Source organism: Pleurodeles waltl, chromosome 1_2 (genome assembly GCF_031143425.1).
Source record: "Pleurodeles waltl isolate 20211129_DDA chromosome 1_2, aPleWal1.hap1.20221129, whole genome shotgun sequence".
Taxonomy (NCBI): Eukaryota; Metazoa; Chordata; class Amphibia; order Caudata; family Salamandridae; genus Pleurodeles; species Pleurodeles waltl.
Window position 1 is genome coordinate 767,665,898 of NC_090437.1, and position 25,862 is coordinate 767,691,759.

The 25,862-nt window shown below is 40.8% G+C and overlaps 1 long non-coding RNA gene across 4 annotated transcripts in view; it reads right to left on the reverse strand.

Annotated features, from left to right (window-relative positions):
- The window catches only part of LOC138304053 (uncharacterized), a 112,274-nt gene that overhangs the window by 66,639 nt on the left and 19,773 nt on the right, over positions 1 to 25,862 (reverse strand). For 3 of the 4 annotated variants that reach the window (XR_011205490.1, XR_011205489.1, XR_011205486.1), the window contains exon 4: positions 18,578 to 18,628. The exons of the other annotated variant lie outside the window; for it this stretch is intronic. This is a non-coding gene — a long non-coding RNA (uncharacterized lncRNA). The remainder of the gene's footprint in view (positions 1 to 18,577; positions 18,629 to 25,862) is intronic. 4 annotated transcript variants of the gene reach the window in all.

The window sequence follows — 25,862 nt, forward strand, 5'->3', positions numbered from 1 at the left end:
AACAGTGCTAATGCCCATGTCTTGTTTGTCAAGAGAACTCTCTTCTTGAGCGGCATGTCTAACTGAGACCGCTGCCACTTTTTTATTTTTAAATTGCTGTTTTTGTTGCAGCGGTTTCTCTTCTTGTTTAACAGAAACCTCCGCTGAGCGTTGTGAATCCTGTCTCAGTTTCACGTACTCCGTCCTCCGCTCTGACCGCCCACCTCTCTCACTTCTCTTCTCTGAGGAGTCCTGAAAGGAACAAGATTGGCGTGTATCAGTATATTGATATCTATCAGGCGTCTTCAAATTATCCCTATTCCTGATATTATACCTATTCTGCGGGGTCTCCGGTTGCGGAGACTGTCCCCCATCTTTTTTAGGTGTTTGCTGTTTCTTTTCCCAGCGCTTTTTTGTACCCTCAGGTTGCTGTTGCTTAGCATTATCTTTATTATTTTTACCCTGCAATTGGGGTTTCTGCGGTCTAGCCCCTAGGCTTTCGCGACCAATACTTGAATATGTCTCAGCTATTATTCTCGGAAGTTCCCGCTCTTGATTAATCTGCGGAACATCCCGAAAACGCATTCGCACGGCTAGTGCTACTGCCTCTCCCTTGAGATTACTCAAAATAATAGAAGAAACTGCGGCAAAATTGCCCATCAACTGCATGCCCAAATCTAAGGCAGGGGCAGCCCCATATTCATCTTGAATTTGTTTAAGCACTTCCGGTAAATTAGCCAAAGTCGGTGTACCGTCTGCTGTAGTGTAGAGCGCGGCAAACACCGTGCCCCAAGTATTACAAAGGTCCACCGGAGGAACCATCCCATACGGCAAACACATTGTCAAAATTCTATGTTTATCCTGAGGTCCCGTATGGGGAAATACTGCTTCCAGCGTATTAATTTTTTGCGCCAGCCAAAATGGAGTCTCCTCACGTTTAGCCGGTACCTTGCCCATAACTGAGTGTACAGTGGCCGGATTGATTCCCGGAACCACTGCTTGTGGGTGCGCCGGAGCAGCACACGCTGCATTAGTATTTAATGTCTGCATCACAAACTGAACCAGTCTTCTGTATGTTGTTGCTAAGTCTATATATAAACGACGCACATCAGCCACTGCCAAATTTGCAACCGCAGGATATGGTGTGTAAGTAGCCAATAAAGGCCAGGTCGGACCATCATTACTCAACGGACCTAACCTCATTTGTGCTACTGTATGTGGGAGGGCGCCATCAAGCCAATTATGGTGTTCTTGATAAGATAGAGGTATCTCTAAGTAAGCGTAAGCCCGGTATTGTCCAGGGACATTCGCAACAGTGTATTCGTGAAAAGTATTTGTACCCCCGTCAGCTGCTGGAAATATGACCCAAGAATAAAAAAGTTCTGTTCTATAGGCTGCATGGGCGTCCACCACAAAAGTGACTGGACCCCCCTGGACTGTCAGTCCATGTGCTATCAGATGTCCTGTGAGCGGGTGACGCATATTGATTGCTATATTCACTACGTTAGGATTCGCCATTTGTAAAAAATAGCTCTAGGTCAGAGAAGGCACACCAATATCGGTGTTTTTCCTTTCAAAGTTCAAGCTTGAACAACCAACCACTAAGCAATAGGACGTACCTATCCCGTGGTGGCGGAAACCCTCAGCCCCACGGACGTCTCTGCGTATGGAACCGAGGAGTCAAAATATATATGAGACCGAGAGAGTCAGTCGGACCTAAACATTAGAGCCAGACCAATCGTTGGCGGCGCCATGTCGCGTGGGCTCTCATTATCCTAAATGAGACTACTGGATTTCTAGGCAGCAGGATCGATAACGGTGTGGGGGACTGAGTCTGACCCACTTGTAAAGAACTCTGTCACCCTAAATCCGGTTTTTGCTCCGGCTAACTAGCAGTGCCTCATTTCTCCCAGGGGGAAGAAATGATTAGGCAGCCGAGCGCATGACATCTTTGGAACTTCTCAGGGAAGTCGTGGTCACTCAGATCCAAACCAACTCTCTCATTTACAATATGGTCTCATATACAAATGACAAAGACAGTATAAGTTTTATATAATGTTTTAATAAAACGACTGTATTTTAGATAATAAGGCGTGAGCCGCAATAACCAGAACAATACAACATAGTAGGATTGAAATAGTCACCAGGAGAGTAAAACATAAGAACAAAGCTATCATATTGCCTAACAGTTTCTACTCTCCCTCTGCTTGTTCTATTTAGAGCACAGCATGTTAAGCTTCTAGCTTGCCTTTCTGAATCACTGGGGAGACATAAGCCCTTATACCTGAGCAAAGGCCTGTGATCTGGTTCAGCATCTGCAACGAGGCAGTCAGCATCTAGCTGTGGGTCTCTGGTCGGAATCTCCCTCTTGCATGTATTGGGACAAGGAAGTGATTTTATAACTAACATGTCATCGTGATCACAAAATGTCCCTACGCAGGAATGCCAAATCTAAACTCCTACCACGTCTATCGGCAATGTACCAGACCGTATCCTTGACTGAAGCACAGAGTGAATATGTTATGAAGAACTCCAGTGCTGAAGTAGGCAAAACAGTGTGATATGAATAAAAAACAACACCGTAGAACTGGCTATTTGAAAAATAACAGTACGAAGCCTAATAAAAAGCCTTTAGAGCAAAGTGCACAGAGGCTCTAAACTGTCAGCAAATTAATGAAATACATTCAGGGCAAAGTGCACAAAGGCCTAAAGCCTGAAGCTAATGCGCAAAGTATACGTAAAACTAACCACACTACAAGACTGTTAGGTCTAACATAGATGAGTTAGATTCCCCCCGTTACTGTAACATAAAATGGAGTAAGCAAGACTTTAAGCAGACCCTTATTAATATATTTGGAGCAATAAACCCCTCAGTAGGAGTTGCATTAAATGACGTTTAGACTAGAAAGCGGTTCACTTAAGTAGACCGGTGTTAGATCGGCATCCTTGGCATGGTTATCCCCCTAAATTTTGCCTGTTTTGCTGACTTTGTTTTTTCTGGCTTTAGGACTCTGCGCAAGTTACCATGGCTAACCAGTGCTAACATGTGTGTGCTCTCTCCATAAAACATGGTACAATTGGCTTATACCCAATTGGCATATTCAATTTGCTTGTAAGTCCATACTAAAGTTGCACTACCTGTGCTCAGGGTCTATAAATTACCTTCTACTTGTGTGCCTGCAGCACTGATTGTGCCACCCATTTAAGTAGCTCTTTAAACATGTCTCAGGTCTGCTATTGCAGCCTGTGTGTGCAGTTTTATACTGCTGTTTATACACCGCAAAATTAACCTTTTACCAGGCCCAAACCTTCAATGTTAATACATGTAAATCACCTCTAAGGGAGGCCATAGACTGGTCGGAGTGCAGGGTGCATTGTATTTAAAAAGTAGGGCATGTACTTTTAAGTTTTATATCTTCGGGTTGTGAAAAATTCTTAAATCATTTTTAACTACTGCAAGACATATCACTCTTCCATAGAATAACATTGTAGTTACCTTATATTACATATACTAAGTGTTGATTTCCAAATAGGAATTTCTGTCTTCAGAATTTTAATAAAAATCGTCTCTCATGGTGAAGTTGGATTTTAATATTTTCCTGCCTTGGTCTTTTAGTGGTTGCAGCATGTCTCTGGAACATATGACTGGATGGATCTGACAGCTGGGCTTTGTGTTTTCACCCTAGACTGCCACACACAATAGAGAGATTAGGTGTGCCTGTGTTCAGCCATCACTGTTTGGGTGGGAGGGTGGATCAGGGCACAGTCCTACTTACATTGAATAGGCTGGCCTGCCTCCCCATAAAGGGGAAGGCAAGATGTCTGTGGACTTCAATGGTAAGCCTCTAGAAGCTTTATTCACTTCAAAGGAAGGCCCGGGGGTAAATACTGGACTCCAGAACTAACTCTTCAGTACACTTGTGTACATGTCTGAACCTGTGGAAACTCTGCCAGGAAGAAGGACTGCTGTGTTGCTGAAAGGACTGCCACTCTGCTGGACTGCTGCTCTGAAAGACTGCTGCCCTGCTTTGCTGGCCTGTTGCCCTCTTGCCTGTCTGAAAAGGACTGGACCAGAATGTGTTGAACCCAGGACCCCAGAGTGACCCAAGAGCTAATTTTCTGGTCTCCTGACTACAGCCTTAGGGCTTGAAAGCTCCAACATAATTGATCCCAGTACCTGGACTTTATCATCTGTCAGTCCTACCTTGCACGGTGGTGCCACCCCAGTCCCGGACCCTTGCAAGCGGACCAGCCCATCTGTAGATACAGTGGAACTGACAAATCTCCTCTGCTGCACCGTGCAAATCAGAGCAGAACCAATGCATCATTTCTGCTGCAATTCCATCAACCAATGGGATAAATTATGAGTTTAAAAAGCTGTCGGCAACAAGAGGATTACCAATGTGTAAAATCCTTTGTCTTAAGTCCTATAAAAGGACTTGTTTTTTCTCTGCTTGGTAGAACCGCATTCCCCATTCTTAGAAGGACACTCTATGCTGGATTTACTATTAAACTTTACTGAGTTCTTTGGACTTAATATTTGGATGCTTTAATGCTAAGTTTACCAATTACATATTTCATGTATTTTGCCTTAACTCTTCTAAACATTGAAGCTTCTATGTATTAGAGACAGGTCCAATCAGGGAACACCAAAGTCCATATAGGCACTATACTGATCCCAGTCGGAGCAGTTGGCTTGCTCTTGAACAGTAATGTGAGCTGGATTTGTGCTCCAACACCTGCCTCTGGAGCCCCCTAAAACTATTATGCTACTTACTTGCCAACTGTGAACTCTGCTTGTTTGTGTGATGCTGCAGGGCCTTTCGGGACCACTCCACAATACTGTGTGCCAGATGGGGAACAGGGGAAATATATTAATTGCTGGTATATTTGTAAGGCGTTTTGGGCTGTAGTGAGGATTCGGAGGCTGAACATTCCCTTGTTGGCTCTCACTCTGCGAGGCTCCAGCCAGGACCCAGTGATCCCATTAGTGGTGCCATCTCACTGTGGCAGCCTCACTCCGTAAATGTTCCTCTACTCCAACTCCTGAGGGTACTTGAGTCAGCCACCTGCACGAGAGGACAAGAACTAATTGATTGCCATTTTGCGGTGTCATCCTCACCCCCATTTCTTGAATATTCTTGAATGTGCTTCCTGTTCCACAACTGGAAACTGAAAGGATAACAACAAATACATAAAATCAAGAGAAATCCAACTTTGTTGAAGTGGCAACATGCAGACCTGCCAGTTTCACCAAAAACATCAGAGTGTGAGGAGAGGGCGAGGCCTTGAAGGGGTCGTGTCCTCATGCTGAGAAGCATCAAAGTGGCACATTTGCCACCACCCCAGCCCCAAACCCCCATCCTCAAAAAAAAAAAAAAAGTTTGCTGAGGCTGCTGCCCATGTCCTGGGGTGTTTTCACACTGGCAGCAGTTAAAAGTCCCAGAAAACGAGCTGAAAACCACTGTTAACAGTGGATTTTGTTTTCACTTTCTTTTCTCTGCCAGTGTGTGATATGGCTCCTGAGGGGAGCTAATATCGTGTGTCACACGGTGGCACCGTGTGAGTTGCCAGGTGTGAAACATGGTATTTCAAAACGTTTATCATAGCACTTGTTCAAAATATAACATTAGAAACAGTATCCCTGTGCAAAAAATGTATGCTGAGATAAACGGAACAGGCGTTGTCACAAGGACATTCTACAGGTGCTTTGTGGGTGTGTATTATGCATTGGTTTTCACCAATACAACGCCCACCTTCGTTAAAAACAGCATCGTTATTGGCCTTCAAGAAATACTATTTGCTAATTTTGCCATCCCCACAGAAGTAAAATGCAAAACCATTCTCTGCTTCTATGCACAGCATAGAGATGTCTGAAAAATGGTCTACACTTTCCTGAAGCCTAACTAACCAAGACTGAAATCATCCACTTTGCCAAAATTATCAAAAGCCGCAGATCCAGGAACGGTTCTGATAGGAATCTGGATGGATTTCATACAACATGCAAAAATCACGCGGGTTTATCATTTAGAGCAGGCCCTCATAATGATCACCTCGGCAAAAATACTCAAGCAGGCTGGTTCCAGCTTTCCCTGATCCGCAAAACAAAAGCCTGCCGTCTCACACCATCATACTCAACTTCACCATGTACCCCTTTGTGCCACAAAACAGTGTCCTTGATAAATCTCTGGCTAGGCAAAGGCGTATTATGTCACTATGAACTACAGCGTATCATAAATATGATCCAACATAAAGAAAATTGCTTATTTTTACTTTTATGGTTAGGTAATAAATAAAAGTAAAATGGCACTAACAAATTGTTCTTTTTTAATTAAGAGTTAAAAGCAATGTGAGATAAACAGAAAAAAACATGTTGAAAAGAGCACGATTATTAATACCAATCGGATAGATCAAAGGTTTTATCATAGGTTAGTATAGCAATCAGGTTAAGAATTAGGATGTGTTAATGCTATTTCTGTAGTGTTATTACTGTTCTGAAACCTCAAATGAAGTGGTTGAAAACAGAATTAAGAAGTGGCATGTCGCATTTTGAGAGGCTTAAGTTTAGGTACATTGGTAGGCATAGGAAAAGGGGTAAGGCTAAGATAAGAGTTGTTGTTCATATGGCGGAAAGGGGTTGAAATGCATTTGTCTTCATAAATGAGTTTGTCTTAGGGGGTTTCATTATCGTTTAACCTTTAAGAATCCGTAATTTTATGTTCCTCTTTCAAGTAGTCTGTACCGCAACATTGATATGGGATTGGGGAGGCAGGATTTAATAGAACAATTTTCACTGCCTCTAGAGACATTTATGTAGAACTGTGTTTTATTGGAGTATTATCGAATTCTGATTCTGTGGTAGGTCTGGAGTGCTCCCGCCAGAGCCTCCTTCATAACATAAAGGTCACAGGGCAGAGAATAATTGCAGCTATGAGCACTCACATCGTACTGTTATGTGCTGGGATCCCCGGTTGTTAATCTGGACAAATGGATGCAGATTGGGGAGATAACAGATGGATACAGTAATTACAGTGTTGTCAAACTCCATGAAGATGTTTATCAGGGCTTGATGGTCGGTGGTGTCAAAGGCTGAGGAGAGCTACAGAGGAGCAGAATTTAGGTGTCACCGATATATGTGATGTTCAATGCATAAACTGCGACCTGAAGGGGTACTGGTGAGGTAAGGACTCCAGCCTTTCAGTGAAGAATAGACGCGGAATGTATTGGGTTAAGAGGGGATTGTCTGAGTTTAGGTTTTAATTGATCGGTATGGGTAGAGTTTTTGTATTATTTAATCATCTGTTTTCTGATGCTTATGTTAGTAATAAAATGCAATGAAAATAAACAATGCAACAGGATTTGCTAAGGTCAAAATAAAACAAATGTATCCAGATTGTGTTTGGTATCCATACTGAAAGGAAGTGGGTATAGTTAATCCACACTGTCGCTGTTACACTAAACTCAGTATAGGCAGCATGAAGCACTGTGTGGATTACACTGCTACTGGGAAAAATGCTTTAAATTATATAATGATAGGAGCCTTTGTCAGGTCCACTTCTCCACAATAGAATGCCTAGGGATATGTCAGCTGGCATCTAAGGAGACTATACCGGTTTGCTTTTAGAACATATCAACTAAACACAGTGTTTTTGATCCCTAGTTCTGAAGAGCAGCCTGGTTTCCACCTCCCTTATGATTACTCAGCACACTGTTGATGTATTTCTTTAACACAGGCCTGGCATTGCCTTCCTTCCGCTTACCATTTCTACGCTACATGTTAACTTTAACTTACTCACTTTACGTTCTAAGCTCTATGGTCTACTGTTGTATTCACAATGCTAGCTTTGCTTTGACATATGCTTTATGTTTGTTCACTTCTTAATATTGCTTGTACCTCTTGAGCACTTATAGCCACTCACTGCTTTCTAGTTGTGGGTATCCTAGTGCTTAGGCAGTTGAAAATATAGAACTAAGGGCAGGGGTCTTCAAACTATGGGTGGGCCCTTCTAGGGGGGCCTCAAGTGATCCTGGTGGGGGCACCGGGCTCTTGGCAAAGGAAGCATTATGCCAATGGCAGGGCTTTGTTTTCAGCTGAATAAAATGAGCAGCAGTAAACCGTTCTGTAAAGGTCCATCACTAACATGTTTTGTCATTTATATTCAAGCTGGGAGTATGTGTGAAAAGAGAAGGGACTCCAAATACTTTTCTAAATCCCACCCTCACTTCTAATAATCACACTGTGGATACTTTAACATGTTGGTAAGGCCTTCCTGATCAGAATAGTATGTTTGGCATCCAGTATTTGATTGCATTATTGAAACAGTAACAGAGCTTAACTGCAATCTTCAAATAAGTGTGGACATACTTAAACTTTGCCAATCTAATAGAATAATTGTGAAAAAGTCAGAGTGGGGGCAATCTTTTTTTTTCACTAGGTGGGCACAGCATTAGAAACTTTGAAGTCCACTGTCTTAGAGTGAAGGATGCTAGAGGTTTGACTGCTGGAATACCAACAACTTACATTTACAATATCATCTAAATAATCTACCATGCATTCTATAGGTCAGTTTCGTACTGTGCTGCCTTTTTCATGGATGACAATTACACACAAACGTTTTTTTCCCACTTCCAACATGCCTTCACCCTTTTTCCATCACTACGTTAGATGGACTAGAGACCCTTAAAAGTGTACAACAGCCAAGTAACTTATAACTTTGATCTAACATCATTTCCATTCTCCAAGAGTAAAAAAGGGCTTTAGCACACACTGGCTTTAATGCTACTAAGGGCAAACACATTGGCCCCACCACAGGAACACTGCAACACTTTGCTGAGTCTGAGAGCATCAGACAACTCTATATGAGGATTTGTTACAGGAAGAGCCACATACCAGAACTACTCTTCTCCTCGTGCTTGTATACACCTACAATGGTATCCTGCTATTGAACCATTTACCTTTTTACTACTCAGGATGAGTCCAAAAAATGTTTGGATTTCAGGACATCCTGCCCTTTTTAAACTAACATGGGCTTCATTTTTCACTCCTTTTCCTATCTCTACCTATTGTTTTACTTCTGGTTCCCTTTCTAATATAATGCACCTCGTGCTTAGACACTATTTGTACCTTTCTCATCACTACCCTTCAATAGAGAAGGGAGTGTGTCCAAAAGTGGTATTCCACCGAAAAAGTCCACTAATATTATGTTATCGGTTTTCTGGTAATATATTGTTTGTTCATCTTGATCTTTCAGCATTGAAAAAGTTCCATGCAATAATGCACCATGGCCGAAGTGTGTTGACTGGTTATTCTAGAAACATAAGGAATGTATTAATGCACTCATATATATCTCTGCAATAAAATGATTATACCAGTACAGCAGCCTCACTGCTTATTTAGGCATATGTTTGAATTTAAAGAGCACAATAAAGGTCATAGATGGTGGATTTGTATTTAGTGTGATGCAACAAAGAAACATGAGTTCATTATATTAAGCCTTTATCCATATTGTACTACTGTAAGATCCATGAGATCTTATTTTCTGCTTGGATTCTTTATTTTCTCAGGGTAGCAGGTAAAGCAACCGGATCAGATACCATGTATGAGAAGACAACAGGGAAGCAGGACATGGACCCTTCTAAAAAGCTCATACATAATTCTAGAATTTCCTGAGAATTTCTGCGGTATTCCAAAAGGCCGCTGGATATGAAACTTGTTGCTGTGCCACGAACAGCCCTTTCAGCAACTGGTCTGGGTCAAAATGGACTCCCATCTAGCTGGAGTGTTGAACCACCTGAGAGAGTGTAGCTTATATAATCTATATTAACATGAAATGTTTATGAATTAAGGTGTGATGCTGCCACATAGAAACTATAATATTAGCAATTTGCTTAGACGTGCGCTTGAATTTTGACCACGATGAGTGGCCACCAATGTATACGTGAACTAATAATGATAATCAAAATGTTTATATTACGTTTAAATAAGTTTACATTAACATTTGCGTTATTAAATCTATACTGAAAACCTCATAGGCCTTAAGTTAGCATGAGTCGGAGTTTAGCTGCTTGGCTCTCATTTTAAATGCATTTTTCTATTTTCCAGTGTGCTGACTCACAAGGGGCCATGACCCTGTTTATTCTTTTTCTTCGACTTGGAAGATGAATGTAACCATGTTAGATCCGTTCTCACCATCTCCCCTCGTCCACAGACTAAATGTTAAAAGTGAATTGAAACAATGTAGATTAATGTAATGTACAAGGTCATTCAAACCGGTGAAGACAATGAAACTGCTGACCAAAAGATGTGCAAAGAATTACAAAAGGATGAAATCACACCGGACGTACCACCTCTGAAGACGTCAATTGCAAAGACCAATCAAAAACTTGTAAAATAATATGGGGTGAAGAGTTAGATTACCTAATGTGCTTTATGATAGGTTAAAGATAATGGGGTATAGCAAATGTCCAATAGAATTTTGGGGGAATGTACATCGAACAAGGGATAAAAACCCATGTCACGGGGAGTCATTTAGGTGGGTTAGGGAATGCTATTGATTTTATCCAGAAACTCTGTCACTCAGTTTGGTGACTTGGTGGGTTTACTTAAAACCATCCTCGCCTTTAGATTTGTCCATTTTTACACTTTACCTCCTTATGAGAAAAGTGCCCTTTTGCCCCAGAGCTGAGTTCTGACTGATAGCGATTTGACTGATGTCGTGAAGACGAAGACTGATCCTGTGCGCTGACCTAAACTTTGGAGAGTAATTATGACAATGAAATTGTGATTTGTCTGTTTGCTTTTCCTTTCTAGGTACCAACTACTTACTTTTGACAGAGGCCTTAGATAGATGTTTTCCAAATTAGTGTTCTAAATTGTTTTGCATGAAGCCCAACATGCTAATGCTAATCAGTGGTTAGGACAGGTGTTCATCAAACTGACGCAAATAGGCGAACGACCAAGAATATGTTTTGTTGAACTGACGCGTTATTGACACTCTGCTAAATTGATCTATGTTCACGCTGTGTTACATTCTGATGTTTGTGATTCTCGCTTTAATGAAAGCTTACCAAAGTTGCCATATTGTGACTATGCTATTATGTTTCTTGGTGTTGAGATTAACCCATTTGCTATTAGACTGTAATTAATAGGGAATAAAATTCATAAAATTCTACTAAACAAGGTGTGGTTATTCATGGCTGAAAGGTCATGGTAGCGTCTTTGAATTGATTAGTGACTTTGACTAAAGTGAAATGCATTGTCGTGATAAATATTGATGACATTATTGATGTATTGATTGATATATTGATTAGCTATCTCGTCCTACGGTGTCTCTCAACTTGGTCAAAAGATTCATTGGCCTAAAACGAGTCCTGATGTGTAATAAAATATCATAAAGGGACGCGTTCACAGTCCTATATAAGATTGTTTAACTGGGTCATTTATTCTGGACACAAGTGGAGGCCAGTGAGACAAAGGATCACATCTGCTGCAATTCATCTGCAGGGATTTCTCTCTGAACGTTCTGCTCCCAGGTAGGCAGAGCGTTGGCTCCAATTCTATTTTTGATAACACCAGTCAAGTATATTCACAAGATAGGTTTTTGTGATAATGCGGATGTACGAATCTTACTTGAACTGCCTCAACTCCCTCGACCCGTTCAAATGGTGTATAACCGAGGTGAAAAACTGAACATGTTAGCAGCAGTCATATCCATCAAGGTTACATTCTGGTTTGCAAAAGACAAACTCAAGAGGGGTGTTTCTTTCGCACAGTTGCCCAAGGATGTGAGTCCTCCTATTTGCCTAAACGTTTGATAGGCTGGAGTGAAATATGGATAGTCATTGATGGCTGAGTGCGTGAATGATTGTGCGGAGAGGTTGTGTTTGATGTTTACCTTCGTTCAACAGCATATGATTCTTGCTGTCAACAGTAAAAGCGACCTCCCCATTAAAAGATGCCTCGATGCTTTTCCGCCTATTCTCATTTCAAGCTTAAGAAAAACTGACTTCTCCGAAAACAGTGGCATTTTAGAAATGAACCTTAAGAGTTTCTGTATAGAATAATGTGCAGCTCCATATTGGTATTCACGGCCTTGCCCATTTAGACAAAAGTATATTCATATCTAAAGTGATAGCATTTAGTTTTATCCTAAAAATTATGCAAAAGTTGAGAGGTTGATGTTATGCAGTATGTTAACGCATTTTCAAAATACAACTACAAAAAACAAAAACGTGAAACTCTAAAGAATTTGAAGATGTTCTTACTTGTTTCAGAAAAAAATGTAATCTCTCCCCAAACACTCGGTTTCATTAGTTACTACTCATACAATGCAAGCCATATGAATAATTCCAAAGATTTACTGCACTAGGTAATTATTGAACTTCCAGGGAGGCACAAAGCGATTTGAAGGTTGTCTGCATCACTTCCTTCTAAAGCATTCCGTAATATGTCAGAAATATATGATAGAGAAGTACTCATTAACCCACTATAATAAAATATGCATCACTATTTGAAAAATGACTATAGGGCATCTCGTTACAATGTCAATGTGTTCTCTCTGAAGGCTTGTCCAATTACTCTCACCTTATCGCATTACCTTCTTCCCATATTAAGCAACAAGATTAATTAAATTATACCTCTTTGGCACATACGTATCTGTAAGGAGACACTATATTCAGAGGATTGTTATTTTAGCTTTGCCATTGAAGTGTGCTGTGATGGTTATGTACTCTTAGAATCGGTTCGCGCTTTCCTCAGTCACTGAAAGGCCTTTGCAGGTAATAGGCACAGCAGTGAAGCGGAAACGAACTTTTCATATCTCGAAAAAGAACCCATGTGTTGGCTTTGAATTATTTATAATGATTCCTGGATTCTAAAATCTGGGAACCGCAGTTAGAAGAAAATGAAAGGCATGTATCAAAGCACCAATAATGTCTTTACGAGATGCTGTCTGCAAACATATCATATTTTCGCCTGTTTTATTAGGCTCTGGTTCAGCTGCCGTCATAATAATTGCAATATTTATGGTAATAATCTTGTTTACACATTGCAGCTTGTAGCCTTCCCAAAGCTACGAATGTTTCACATATCTATGTATATAAACTTCTAACTATATCATTTGTTCACAGGCATTCTTGGACAACGTGCTAGCCGAAATGGATATAAATAACTAGGACAGGAGTAGCTGAGTTCCTTAGATTTGTACCCTCTGAATAGGGCTTGTGATTTCTGCTCCCTATTTGAAATGGAAAATCCATATATTATTTGATGTGCGTGATATTTGTTACTCATAAACTTGTCAAGTTCTCAATTTAAGCAAAAAAGAAATACAATTCTCAGAACATACTGAGATTTGAGTTAAGAATTAATATCTTCAAAAACGAAGGCACTGGTTTAAAATTTGATGGACGGGTTACTCCACCCGAACGTCTGCCTTATTACAAGTGAATTATATTATATGGCTCTTATGAGATAGACACGATATTCGTCAAGTTGAGTAACCCTCCGGCAAACATTAAATCAGGCCTAAAATAGGCAAAATGAGCATCAAACGTGAGCAATCATTTGAAATCAAAGGATGGCTGGTTATTTTAATTTGTAGTCTCACCAAACTGATGAAATTAGAGGTGCATTGATACTTAAATTATAACATTTGCAATGAACAGTAAAACTATATTTGGCATATACTCGGGGTAGGCAAAGTTAAGCCCACCTAGTCGGTTGATTTTGGGGAACTTTGTACTTTTTAAAGAATCACAAAGTTCTCAGACTTCGCCCAAGGCCAGCATAGTCGGTTTCAACCTTCAACTCTAGCTCATTCACTGCAGCCAGATTTCCAAACAAACTTGAAAAGGATATCAGGCTACAGGGAATTGTATTTTCTTGCTGTAACGTGAGTGGTATCTGAGCAACACAGCAGCTGCCACTCAGTCACGCTTCATCCAAAACACTTCACTAAAACAAAAAGGTTGACACCCTCCAGGACAGAATGAACCCATAGCCAATTGCTTCTTCTTATCTATCCTGTACATTTTTGGATGTAATTGAAGAGAGCTATTGAGGAAAATTAACTTCAAGAAAATGAATTATACTGAAAAATTTGAAGTAACAAAAAAACGTAATCAGAACATGTCTGATTTGAGAGCAAGATCACGAAGGACGGCCAGAGCTCTAAAAGCAGACGGTGCTGTATAATCTCTTATTTATGCAAGTATGTACATATGTGTTATTCCTAGAGCACAACTAACCTACAAAGCAGAAGATCACTCTACTGAACTGTCACATAGGTTCTCATTAGGGTAATGAGGCTACTGGATTTGGACAGTAGGATCGCCTGGATTGTGGGTACTGAGTTCAATTCCACACCAGGCGACACCTGTTGGCCTAATCCGGGGTTTCCAACTAACTAGCAGCGCCCCATCTCTGACCGAGATCATTGTGGCAACTGGACTCATGGTGAGAGACTCCCCAGGGAATCGTGGTACATCAGATCTCAAACCTTTCTCTCAGTTACCAAGATCTCATTCACACAAAGACAACAGAGGCAGAATATATTTAAATAGGGATTTTATAAAATATCTGCATCTTAGATAAAAAACAGGTGCATAGCAATAACTAGGATAATAAAAAACAATAGGAGCAGGCATGTGACTAAAAGTGTAAAACACAAAACAGTCCTACCATGGTGTCTAAACAGGAGAGTGGATCTATAGTCCCTCACCTACTCTAAGTATGGGCACAGCATACAAAGCCTAATCTGCCCTTCGGGTTTTCCCCTGGGAGAACATCATCCCTCATACTTGAAGAAGAGGTCTGAGGTCTAAAGAGAAACCATTCCCATCTGGTTCAGGGCTCAGCAGTCTAAGCAAGTAGCTGTAGCAAAGCTTGCAGCAAACAGCATACAGCTGTGGTCCTCTGGCTGGAATCCCCAATCTGATGTGTCCTGGGCAAAATGGTGTTTTTATAAAGAAAAACAGCTGACATTCTAAGAAATGGTCCCCACGAATGAGTGTGTTTCTGTGAATGCTAGAGACACAGCATACCACGTTTGTCGGAAACCCCATCAGACTGTAGCCTTGGAGAAAGCACAAAGTGAACTACATGTCCTACTAAGAATGTGATGCTTTCCTAGGCGAAAGAACAATGAGATACAGAAAATAAAACAGTGCCTCAAATATTGCTATTGCTAGAAAAAATAAAGCAATGCTGAATAAAATGTAACTGCATTAAAGTGCACAGCTGCAGGCCTAGCCAGCTAAAAAATATGTCTAAAACATGGCTAAAATAGCTACACAACAAAACTCTACAACCAATACAAGAGAAAGAAAGCTTTGTGGTCAAATAGGATGAAAGTTGTGAGGAAAACTGAATGTTGGTTTGAGGGAGGCTGAAATGTAGGAAGGCCAGTAATCAACATCTCTCTTTTCAATGTTCTTTGCCAATGGACTTAACTCCACTTAACATTAAAGTAGGTCCTAAAACATCCAGATAAATGACATATGCACCACAGTCATTTTTACCACCTCCCCTTAAATGTTTCCTGGATAAACACTGCCTTCCCTGTCTTTTTTTCTACATTCAGTAAAAGGGCATATTCCACTTTGCCCTGTAGTTACTTCACTACTATTGCCTTGTGGATCTTGGGGGAAAGGAGATATTGGAATTAAGCCTGAACTTGACTGAGTCAAAAAGCAGAAAGTGAAGAAGGAGGTACTATATCAACAGGTAAAGTAATGTATGGATTAGCAACTGCAGGCTTCACTGAAAAGGCCTAATTTCTATTTACAGAAAAATATATAACTCATCACACAAACGTTGGTAAATAGAGATACTATTGAGAAACTCAGAAGTATAGTAATAAATCTCAATATTTTAAATAAAATACAAATGCCAAGCACCCACCTGTACCATTGCATTAACTTAGTACAGTGCTTTATTCTCCCATTGAATGTGCAGATCCCTGAATTACCTTGTCAAATCTAGAGTCCCACTGCCGCAACGCAATTCAATTAACACCGCAATACGAGATACTATGCTAGAAGCAGTACATGGAGCTCCTTTAGTTGTGAACAAAATGATTTCAAAATTAATCAATGTCACGCTACCACAGAAAATACACCAGGTAGGCAAAAAGGGGGGCATTCCGCAAACCCATCCATATTAGATTAATTTATTTTGGGGTGCACCATTCACACTAGTAATATGATTTTAGTGAGGTAGGGGTAGGTAGACCTACTACAAGCATCACAACAGCACTAAACATGTACCACAATTTACAAAAGCAAAATAATATTTTCCTAGATTTAACAAGATCTGTATATCATTTTTCAACGTTGCCACAAAGAAACCACAGGATGCTATATGCCACAAAAAACATGAAAAAGCAAATGGAGTCAAATCAGAGAGGTCAGCATAGTTGCTCTTAGACAATCAAAGTCTTAGTAAATCTCAGGTTCGAATCTCACTGGCTCCTTCTTCTGAAGTAATAACAATAATGAGTGTCAATGGTCACCAGTAGATTTCACCTCTGAGTTGCAAGAAGATACAGGGTTTTTACATGAAGATTGGATACAGGACATCCCTTTATTGATAATTGGCAGTAATTTATTTAGGACATTAAAGGTCATACTTCTTCCTGGTTTCCTCCAAAGTGGTGTGGACATAGAGAAACAGCAACATTTTTTTTAGTTTTGGTCTTATTTTATTCAGATAAATATTAGCTATATATTATCTCTTTTCCTAAACTGGTGTGGAACACTTTCTGTGATGTTTTCACTGTGTTACTGTATGAATTATTGTGCACATATTTTACACATTGCTTTCTAGGTTAAGTCTGCCTGCTCTGTGCCAAGCTACCAGAGGGTGAGCACAGGATAATTTAGGTTGGGTAGTGACTTACAGTGAGTAGGATTGTGGTCCCTACTTCGACAAGGGTATATACCTTTGCCAACTAGAGACCCTATCTCTAATACTGCTCATTACCAAAGTGATGATCAAAACAAGTATGTTTAAGAGGGAGGAATTATGATGGTGACCCTTCAGTGGAGACAAGGATGTTTCTTTTTCTCTTGAGGACTAACGTGAACTCAGTTTGGAACATAGCAGCACGTTAGTACTATTTTTTCGTAGGGTTAAGAATCCAGCCAATTGACTTGTGCTCAATTGATCAGCATGCAAATTGGGCTGGAAGATTTACAGTGAATGAGTCTTTCCAAGGAGCTGTTGATAGAGATGCAGCAGGCCAGGAAGTCATCCACAATATTATCTTAGTAGAGGAACTGGAAGACCTCAGGAGTTGTGCCATGCTAGGACCATTCATTCTGTTGAGAGGGAAAATTAAATGAACTATCAAACTCCTGTGTAATGAACTGTTGGACCCTTGCTACTGTGAAACTGTTGAACTCTTGTCTGAACATTTGGTACTGTAACCTATTGAACCTTTGACTATGTGTGTGTGTGCACCCCTGCTTCTGCTTTTCTCTGCCTACCTCAGATACTGGGAGACCGAAGGGCTCGGCAGGTGAAAGACTGCTTGTAATGTGGTTTGAGTCAGATGAGATGAAAAGCAGGCTCAAGGGTCTCTTAAGGGTCACAGGAATATGCCAGAACCCATTTCTCCATTACTCTCATTCCTACCACACATATGATTTATGATCTGAACTGTCTTCTTGAACATTCCTGCCCACATTATGCAACCTGCAAAAAGTGCATAAATACATGTTCGATGAAGCACATGGTGTGACACGCTCTCAGACCTCTGCTGAGTTCATTACACCACATTGTACAATGCAATAAACTACGATGCTTTTTGACTAAGACACCTTGCCTGTGGTTGATTGACTTGCGCCTAGGTTGAATCGGTGAGACTCCGTTTACCCTCAGGAACAGTTCCGCGACACTGTGCCTTGTAATGTATCGGGGGTTCATTATGGCTGTCAAGGGTTTCTCTCTGTCCACAGTGAACAGCATTGAAGAATTGCATGGGTTCTGGAGGAAATATTCTGGAATCAAGCGTTCTAAATAGAGACTGCTGCAAACATTTTTTCCAGCTACTGTAGCCAAATCACAGGTTTCACTATGGGATTTTCCTTTGAAGGAACTGTCTCTTTAGCCACACTTTTTTGAACATCTGGAGTCAATGACATTTTTATATTAAATCCTCATTCCAATTTGCAGGTGGCCAATGTAGGGCCTTTGTTGTGCATAGAATTGCTTGTCCGAGCTGACTGTGTTCCAAACCTATCACATGATCTTCTAGTCATTCTTCTCAATATTTGTCTGGGGCGACGCCATAAACACACGGCTTACAATAAACACAGATGCTTTGCAGACTTGCCATGGTCTCTGGAATCTGATTACATCTATGCTACCATTTGTACACTCGGCTGTACAGTTCTTGATTTTTGGAATTCTATCAAATATAATGATATAGTCCATATTCTACAAGCCTTGAAAAAGTCAATGATGACGAAACACGTGTCGGCTGTTTTTTCACAAACATGAAAATTGTACAGTGCTTCCATACTACGTATCTAGTGCGTTTCATAATATCAGAGGATTTTCGCCCTGATTTAACACTAAGGAATAAAGTGTCCTCACCTTGATCCTGTGATGTGCCGTGGTTTTCTTCTTCCCCTTCTCAATATTTGTCTTGAGGATAAATAAGAGAACATATTAATTCCATGTACAGCATCATATTCGTATGCTTGGGAAGGTCAGCTAAATTTCATAAATCAATATATTTATGTTTGCATATTTGAAATGGACCAAACCACCTATTTGGTTTTGCTGAGATGTTAGTTTCACAAAGCTAACTCTCTAGCCTAGACTTTGGTGAATTGATGCACCTTGAGTATTTGTAAGGGAGGTCTATTTAAATATTTTAACATCCTTACAGAATCTTTTACTAGGAGAGGTCTGCAGTGTAATAATATGGGTAGATCTACATACATTCATCCTCATTATAAGTTTGATGTGGGAGACTAAAATGCATCAATGTCAATTATATTTTGAAATTTTGATCCTCTCTTCAATGTGACCTTTGTGTGTGCTCCAAAATAAGGGTTGTACCAAGCAAGAGGGGTGGAAGTATAATATCCTAATTAGTTATCTGTAATCCTTACTGCTGCTGAGGCTACTTTTCAGCTTACAGATATGGAGCCCCGCCCCTTTAGTGTATTTGAAGGCTTGGAAGGAAGGGAAGATGTTACCAGTATGATTTGAGGTAAGCTGGCTGCCTTATGGATCTAGCAAGAGGGTGAGCAAGTTCATTAATAGATATTTTTGCTTGTACTCCCTGTCCCATAAAAAGATTAAATTAAGAGTAAATACTGTGAAAAGTATTTGTAGGAGTGGGTGCAATGAGGATTACTGGGATATAGTATGGACACTCCCACTATTCAGCCACTATTCAGTTAACTACAGTCTATGGTAAAACACCATAGTCAAGGGCATAAAAATTCTACTGTGGGTAAAAAGACCTGTCAGATTTCCATGACAAAGAAAGAAAAATAAATAATTAAAAGATTAAAAATTCCATAGGAATACATTTGTAAAATACAATATGTTCTGCACCTGCTGCTAGAAATAAAATAAGATCCAACAATGTAAACAAAACCCTCTTGTATGTTGAGGAAGCACCAAATGAGAAGGATATTTCAGAAGTGGAATTTCCTTCACCACAGGAATAATGTTATGCAGGACATTGTGCCCCTCCAGATTTGCACGTTATCCACAAATTTGAGTATTTTTCGTTGTCACTCAAAAATAGGTGGGATGAGTTTTGTTCCACCTTAATCACTATTTTCTCAAGATTCCATTGGATATCCATGTATTTAACTTAGTGTCCTTTGCATTCTGATATTAAAGGCAACAAAAGATCAATACACAAAAGCGTCCACTGTACCTATCATAAATCTATAAATAAATCTAGTTCAGAAAAACCGACTGCACTCAATACAAGCTTTGGCATGGCCAATAAGTCTGTCATTACCCACCAGCATTCTGTGTTTGTCACCGTATATTTGGTCATGGTTTTTACAAAACTTTATTGTTGGGGACGTTGCTGGGCCCTAAACATTGTAACGGAAAGCTTTAGCTACAAGTAAAAATATGTATGTGTTCTCAAAAAACACACATTGTCATGGTTTTTCCTTGCTTTTAAGTGAACTACTTTTTATGATGATGTGCTCCTTGAGAAAGAGTGAAAAGCTATCACTCACAGTGAAGTTAGCCACCGATTGAAGCAGGCTGACACATTGCCCTATTTTGTATTATGTGGCGGCGGATTTAACATTTGAATGGCCCAATAGCAGGGCAATGGGTAAAGAGGACTGACTGAAACCACCTTGTAAGGAAGTATATTATACATTTCTTTTCAGTAAAATCAAAAGGTCTTGGATAACGACAGACCTACAAATGTGTCGGAAGGTGGCAATCCACCAAACGCTTAATTAAATTACTTGGTTGTGTGCAATCATGCTTCGAAGAATACATTTTTTGTAACTGTGATCTATTAGCAGCTTGCAATGTGGGCAGGTTCTGATCCATCGACAACACGAAGGTAACAACCAGGATGCGTACAGCACAGAATTTCTCCCTGCTTCAAAGCGCATTTTTGTTTGACGCAATAAAAAGAAGACAGAGACAACTAACGTAAGTAGAAATGTCTTTAACCATGCGTTATCTACTTAATTCTTCATTGATTGGCATTCATATGTGCCTTGCAAACGAGATGTGTATTGTCAGCTACCAAAGGGTTATTGACGCTGTTAGTTTAATGCCATTGCTTCGTTCAATGTGTTATTCAGGTATACTAGCACTTAACAGATAGTGTCTCATAACTTTGGCAATACATATAGCTTCTACATTGTAATAATTGATTTGCTGTCTAGGACACAACCACAACTGTTCAGACCTTCTGGCCTTTGAACCATGATCTTTGAACCCTAACTTTATTTATAGATGGATTATTTTAATTCTTCAGTTTACTGTATGACAATTGTGATTCAATCCTCCCTGTCAAAGTGTGGTACCTTTGTGCATAAAAAAATAAAATTCCAAACGAAATATTCTTCCAATCATTCCCTAATTGTAATTTGAGGACTTTAAGTGACAACTTAAGTTGAAAGTAGCGTAATCGCAATCACTAATTTAATGAAATTAAGATGCAGCAATGTAATGAGCAACCGTAAGATAGAAACTGAGGACCTGCTATAAATACTAAAGGGAAATTTCGCAGACAGTTGCAAGAATTAACATCTATCAATGTACAGATTCTTATCTGAGGCTGACAGCTTGACATCAACCCGCCACCTGCCGTGTACTTCACATCAGCAGCATATTCCCAATTCCCAATGTTTGTCTGGGTCTGAAATGCAATGTAAGCTACAGTAACTGAGACATCAGTTCCTACTGCCTCAAGTACTAAAAGCTGAAGCACATTGTCAAAACCTGTCAATTTAATGCTTACTCTATTACCGAAGCTGTGAAAGTGGATCAGGTGCTTAGACTGTTAAAAAAAGATTTATTGTCACATCATGTTATGTATTCATGGAGTGAACTTATATAGCACCAAGTTATTTTGATCGAACATTTCAGCTGCCCCCTGCGCCAGTAACCATCGTACCTCAGCCAGATACTTGCCTAAGATTTCACCTTAGCCCTCTCATGCTATTGGAAAAACATAGACCCTAAAACACGTAATGAGGCCTTCGTTCGTTAGTACTGAGACCCATAGCTCTAATATTGGCTCGTTTTCTTCTAATTTACTTTGACATTGCCCAAGCACAGCTTTTAGATCCACTACACTCTATGAAGGACAACCTCTCTAATTAAAGGGTGCGTGGAGTTTTCATCTAGAATTTTAATCAGATAAGGCTGATTAAAAGACAGTGGCTTGCAAATAAAGATGCAGCACTGTCCGCTAAAAAAAGAAAGTTTCCTAAGGACCTGCAAAACGGCAGTAAATTAGACTATACCGATAAGTGTTCTCTGTGCGCCATCGTTAACAGAGCATCCGAATCAATATATTCTCAATGCTTAAAAAGTTGTCTGTCACCTTGACGTTTTGAGTGTGATGTTGGCTGTAATGAGCATTTGTGAAGATATGTCTGTCTTCTTCATTAAGAAACTACAAAGAGACTTGTCAACAATAAAGATCAACGGCCTGATGTATCACTGCATTGTGCACTTGCAAAGCCCATGGTTTGCAAAATCTCATAGATTGTGACGCAAAATGCAAAGATGCAGGCCCGTATTTATACTCCGTTTGCGCCGAATTAGCGTCGTTTTTTTCGACGCAAATTCGGCGCAAAACTAACGCCATATTTATACTTTGGCGTTAGACGCGTCTAGCGCCAAAGTATGGGCAAAAAGCGTCATTTTTTTGCGTGAACGCCTTCCTTGCGTTAATGAGATGCAAGGAAGGCGTTCCCGTCTAAAAAAATGACGGCGACGCAAATGCGTCGTATTTATACTCCCGGGCAAAAATCACGCCCGGGAGTTGGCGGGTCAAAAAACCCCGCATTTGCGCCACTATTTAACGCCTGGGTCAGGGTAGGCGTTAAGGGGCCTGTGGGCTCAAAATGAGCCCACAGGTGCCCTCCCCTGTCCCCAGGGACACCCCTGCCACCCCTGCCCACCCCAGGAGGACACCCAAGGATGGAGGGACCCACCCCAGGGACATTCAGGTAAGTTCAGGTAAGTATAATTTTTTATATTTTTAATTTTTTTTTGGTGGCATAGGGGGGCCTTATTTGTGCCCCCCTACATGCCACTATGCCCAATGACCATGCCCAGGGGACATAAGTCCCCTGGGCATGGCCATTGGGCAAGGGGGCATGACTCCTGTCTTTACTAAGACAGGAGTCATTTAAATGGCGTCTGGGCGTCGAAAAAAATGGCGCAAATCGGGATGAGGCGATTTTTTTGCCTCAACCTGACTTGCCCCATTTTAAGACGCCCTAACGCCATTTTCCCCCTACGCCGGCGCTGCCTGGTCTACGTGGTTTTTTTCCACGCACACCAGGCAGCGCCGGTCTGCTAGCGCCGGCTAACGCCATTCCATAAATACGGCGCCCGCATGGCGCTTCAGAATGGCGTTAGACGCCGCTAAATTTTTTGACGCTAAACTGCGTTAGCGCAGTTTAGCGTCAAAAAGTATAAATATGGGCCGCAATGCCTCAAAGGAATTTTGTGAGTTGCGTTTTGTCTCATTTCACAAAATGAAGTATAGAGCATGTCAATGTGCATTTTCACCATTCTGGTTTGTGAACAGGTATTAGCATATCGGACTCTAAAGTCCTGATCTGTTGTTGCTTGCTTCATACAGCACTAATTTTGAATCAATATGACAATGAGTACATTCTGCCTTTCATTTGTAAGTTGAGGCATTCAGGGGCAATTGTACGAGAGGTGTGCATCATGCTTGCACCACGTATCGTGGTACATGCATGATGCAAACCTCCAAGTCATATTTTTGAAGCCACTTTGCATGGATTTGAGTGACTCCAAAAATATGGAGTAATGCAATGCAGCACAGATCACTGTGTTGCATTACTATGTCCAAGGGATGCATTCCATGGACATTACATGGGTGTTCCCACACAATTTTCATGTTTTTTTATATATTTCCAGATTTACCAAACATGGTGAACCTTGAAATGCACCAAAAAGATATGCCTCCCCAGGAAAGGTGTAATGGGGAGAAATATCTTTATTTGTCTTTTTTACTTCCTTTTTCTATTTGTACTGCATTCTGCAAATCCTTCTCTGGGATGTAGCTTGCCTTGCTTCTTCCAATCCAGTTGAGATGATAGCTCTGGGTGCCAAGGGTGCACTTTTTATGTCCTGAAAATGTCCTCAGGATAGGATGCGGTGGTAGCCGATGGGCTATGGGGTTCCCTCCCTCCTCTTGATCACTTCCTGGGAAGTGTGGCATCTGGCTATCCCAGGATGCACTCCTGAGATGACAGAACCCCTCTCTCAGTGTGCAGACCTCCCTAGCCCAACCCAGAGCTGGAGAATTTCACAGCTGCAGAATACATCACACATAGAAAGAAGACAAAATATGGAAAAATAAAGTTATTTCTCCTAGTTACGCCTCCCCTGGGGATGTGCACATATTTTACACATTCATAGGTTTACAGATCCTTGTAAATTTGGGATTGTATCAAAACCCAGAGATTGTGCGTGGGAAACACACTTAAATGCCCATGGAATGCCTCCTTGATGTGGAGTAAGTGTTGCCTTGCCTTACTCCATATTAATGAGGACATGCAAGGTGGCTTTGCATAGCGTCATAGATATGATTGTGAGGCCTATGCCACCAGAGTATAATAAAAAGTTATGCTCTGGCGGTGCAGGTCTCATGTAAATGAGGCCGTAGGTATCCAGTGGTTTAATGTGCCTCATTCCACACCTCCACTATTGCCACAATAATAGTACCAGAATATTGTATCCTCCCAGCTGATCCAGCATGTGTATTGAAATAAACAAAAGCATTGAAATATGTCAACAGGAAATGAAAATCTAATACTGTTACCACCTTCTGAGTAATCTTGTGCAGGCAAATGTTTTATCCAAAGATGGTGACAGCCACATGGGCTTCTTATCCACTACATCTAATATTGTTGGGGTGGAAAGGACATTCAGTGCTCTGTGTTACTTCCAGTGTGTCCTTTATACCCAGTGTCAGAAGCTAGCCGTAACTTATTTCAATCACTACACCCCGATCACTAATAGCAGCAATGATAAGGAGAGCTAATGAGTCATGGAAAAAATGCAATCATTTTGTATTTCACTAATAAGTATATACTTCTGCAACCTAAAAGTCATCACTGTAAGTTGGTTCCCTTTAATGGACAATATCATGTTCGACCTTATACCTGTCAGTTACTTATCTTTCTGTGAGAAATTGGGTCTCTAGTTGGCAGAGGTGCGCACCATGTCCAAGTAGGGACCCCAATCCTAGTCAGGGTAAGTCACAACAAAACCTAAATGAGCCTGCCTATCCTCCGGTAGCTTGGCACAGAGCAGGCAAGCTTAACTTAGAAGGCAATGTGTAAAGTATTTGTGCAGTAACTCATACTGTAACACAGTGAAAACACCACAAAAAAGTACTTCACACCAGTTTAGTAAAATGTATAATATTTATCTGAATAGAATAAGACCAAAACGAGAAAACTTCAATATGCACAAGTCAAGATATCACTTTTTAAAGGTTTAAATGAATCTCAATCCTTAAGAATCAGTGGTTGCATCTTTTTAACACACAGTACCTGGGATGCAGCAGAGGAGGAGATGCGTCAAAAAGTAAAGCAATGCATTGATTTTTCCAGTGCGGCAATGATGATTCATTGATTCTTTCCACGCTGCAAGACGATGTGTCGGTTTCCAGGAGGCCAGCCTTGGTTCCTCACTGCGATGCAGGGATATTTTGACACCCATGTACAATGCGTGGAAACCTCAGAACTTGTCGAGAAGAGGCAACAGATGCTGCATCGATCCGGCAGGCGATGTGGTGATTTTTCAGCTGTGGAGCAGGTGCTGCTTCGATCTGGCAGGTGTTGCATTGAATCTTGCAGGCGTTGCACAGATTTTCAAATGCGCTGGATTTTCTTCTCCACGGTAAGGTCTTTGATAGTCCTCAGAACAGGAGGCAAGCTCAATCCAAGCCCTTGGAGAGCACTTTAGTAGTAAGTCAGAGTCCTTCCAGCAGTCAGGGGTCAGCAGGCAACAGGACAACAAGCAGGCAAGCAGGCAAGCAGGCAAGCAGTCCTCTCAGCAAAGCAGTCAAGATGAGTCCTTTGGTTAGCCAGACAGTTCCTTTGACAGAGTTCAGTTGTAGGTCCAGAAGTGTCTGATTTGGTGGCATCACAGACCC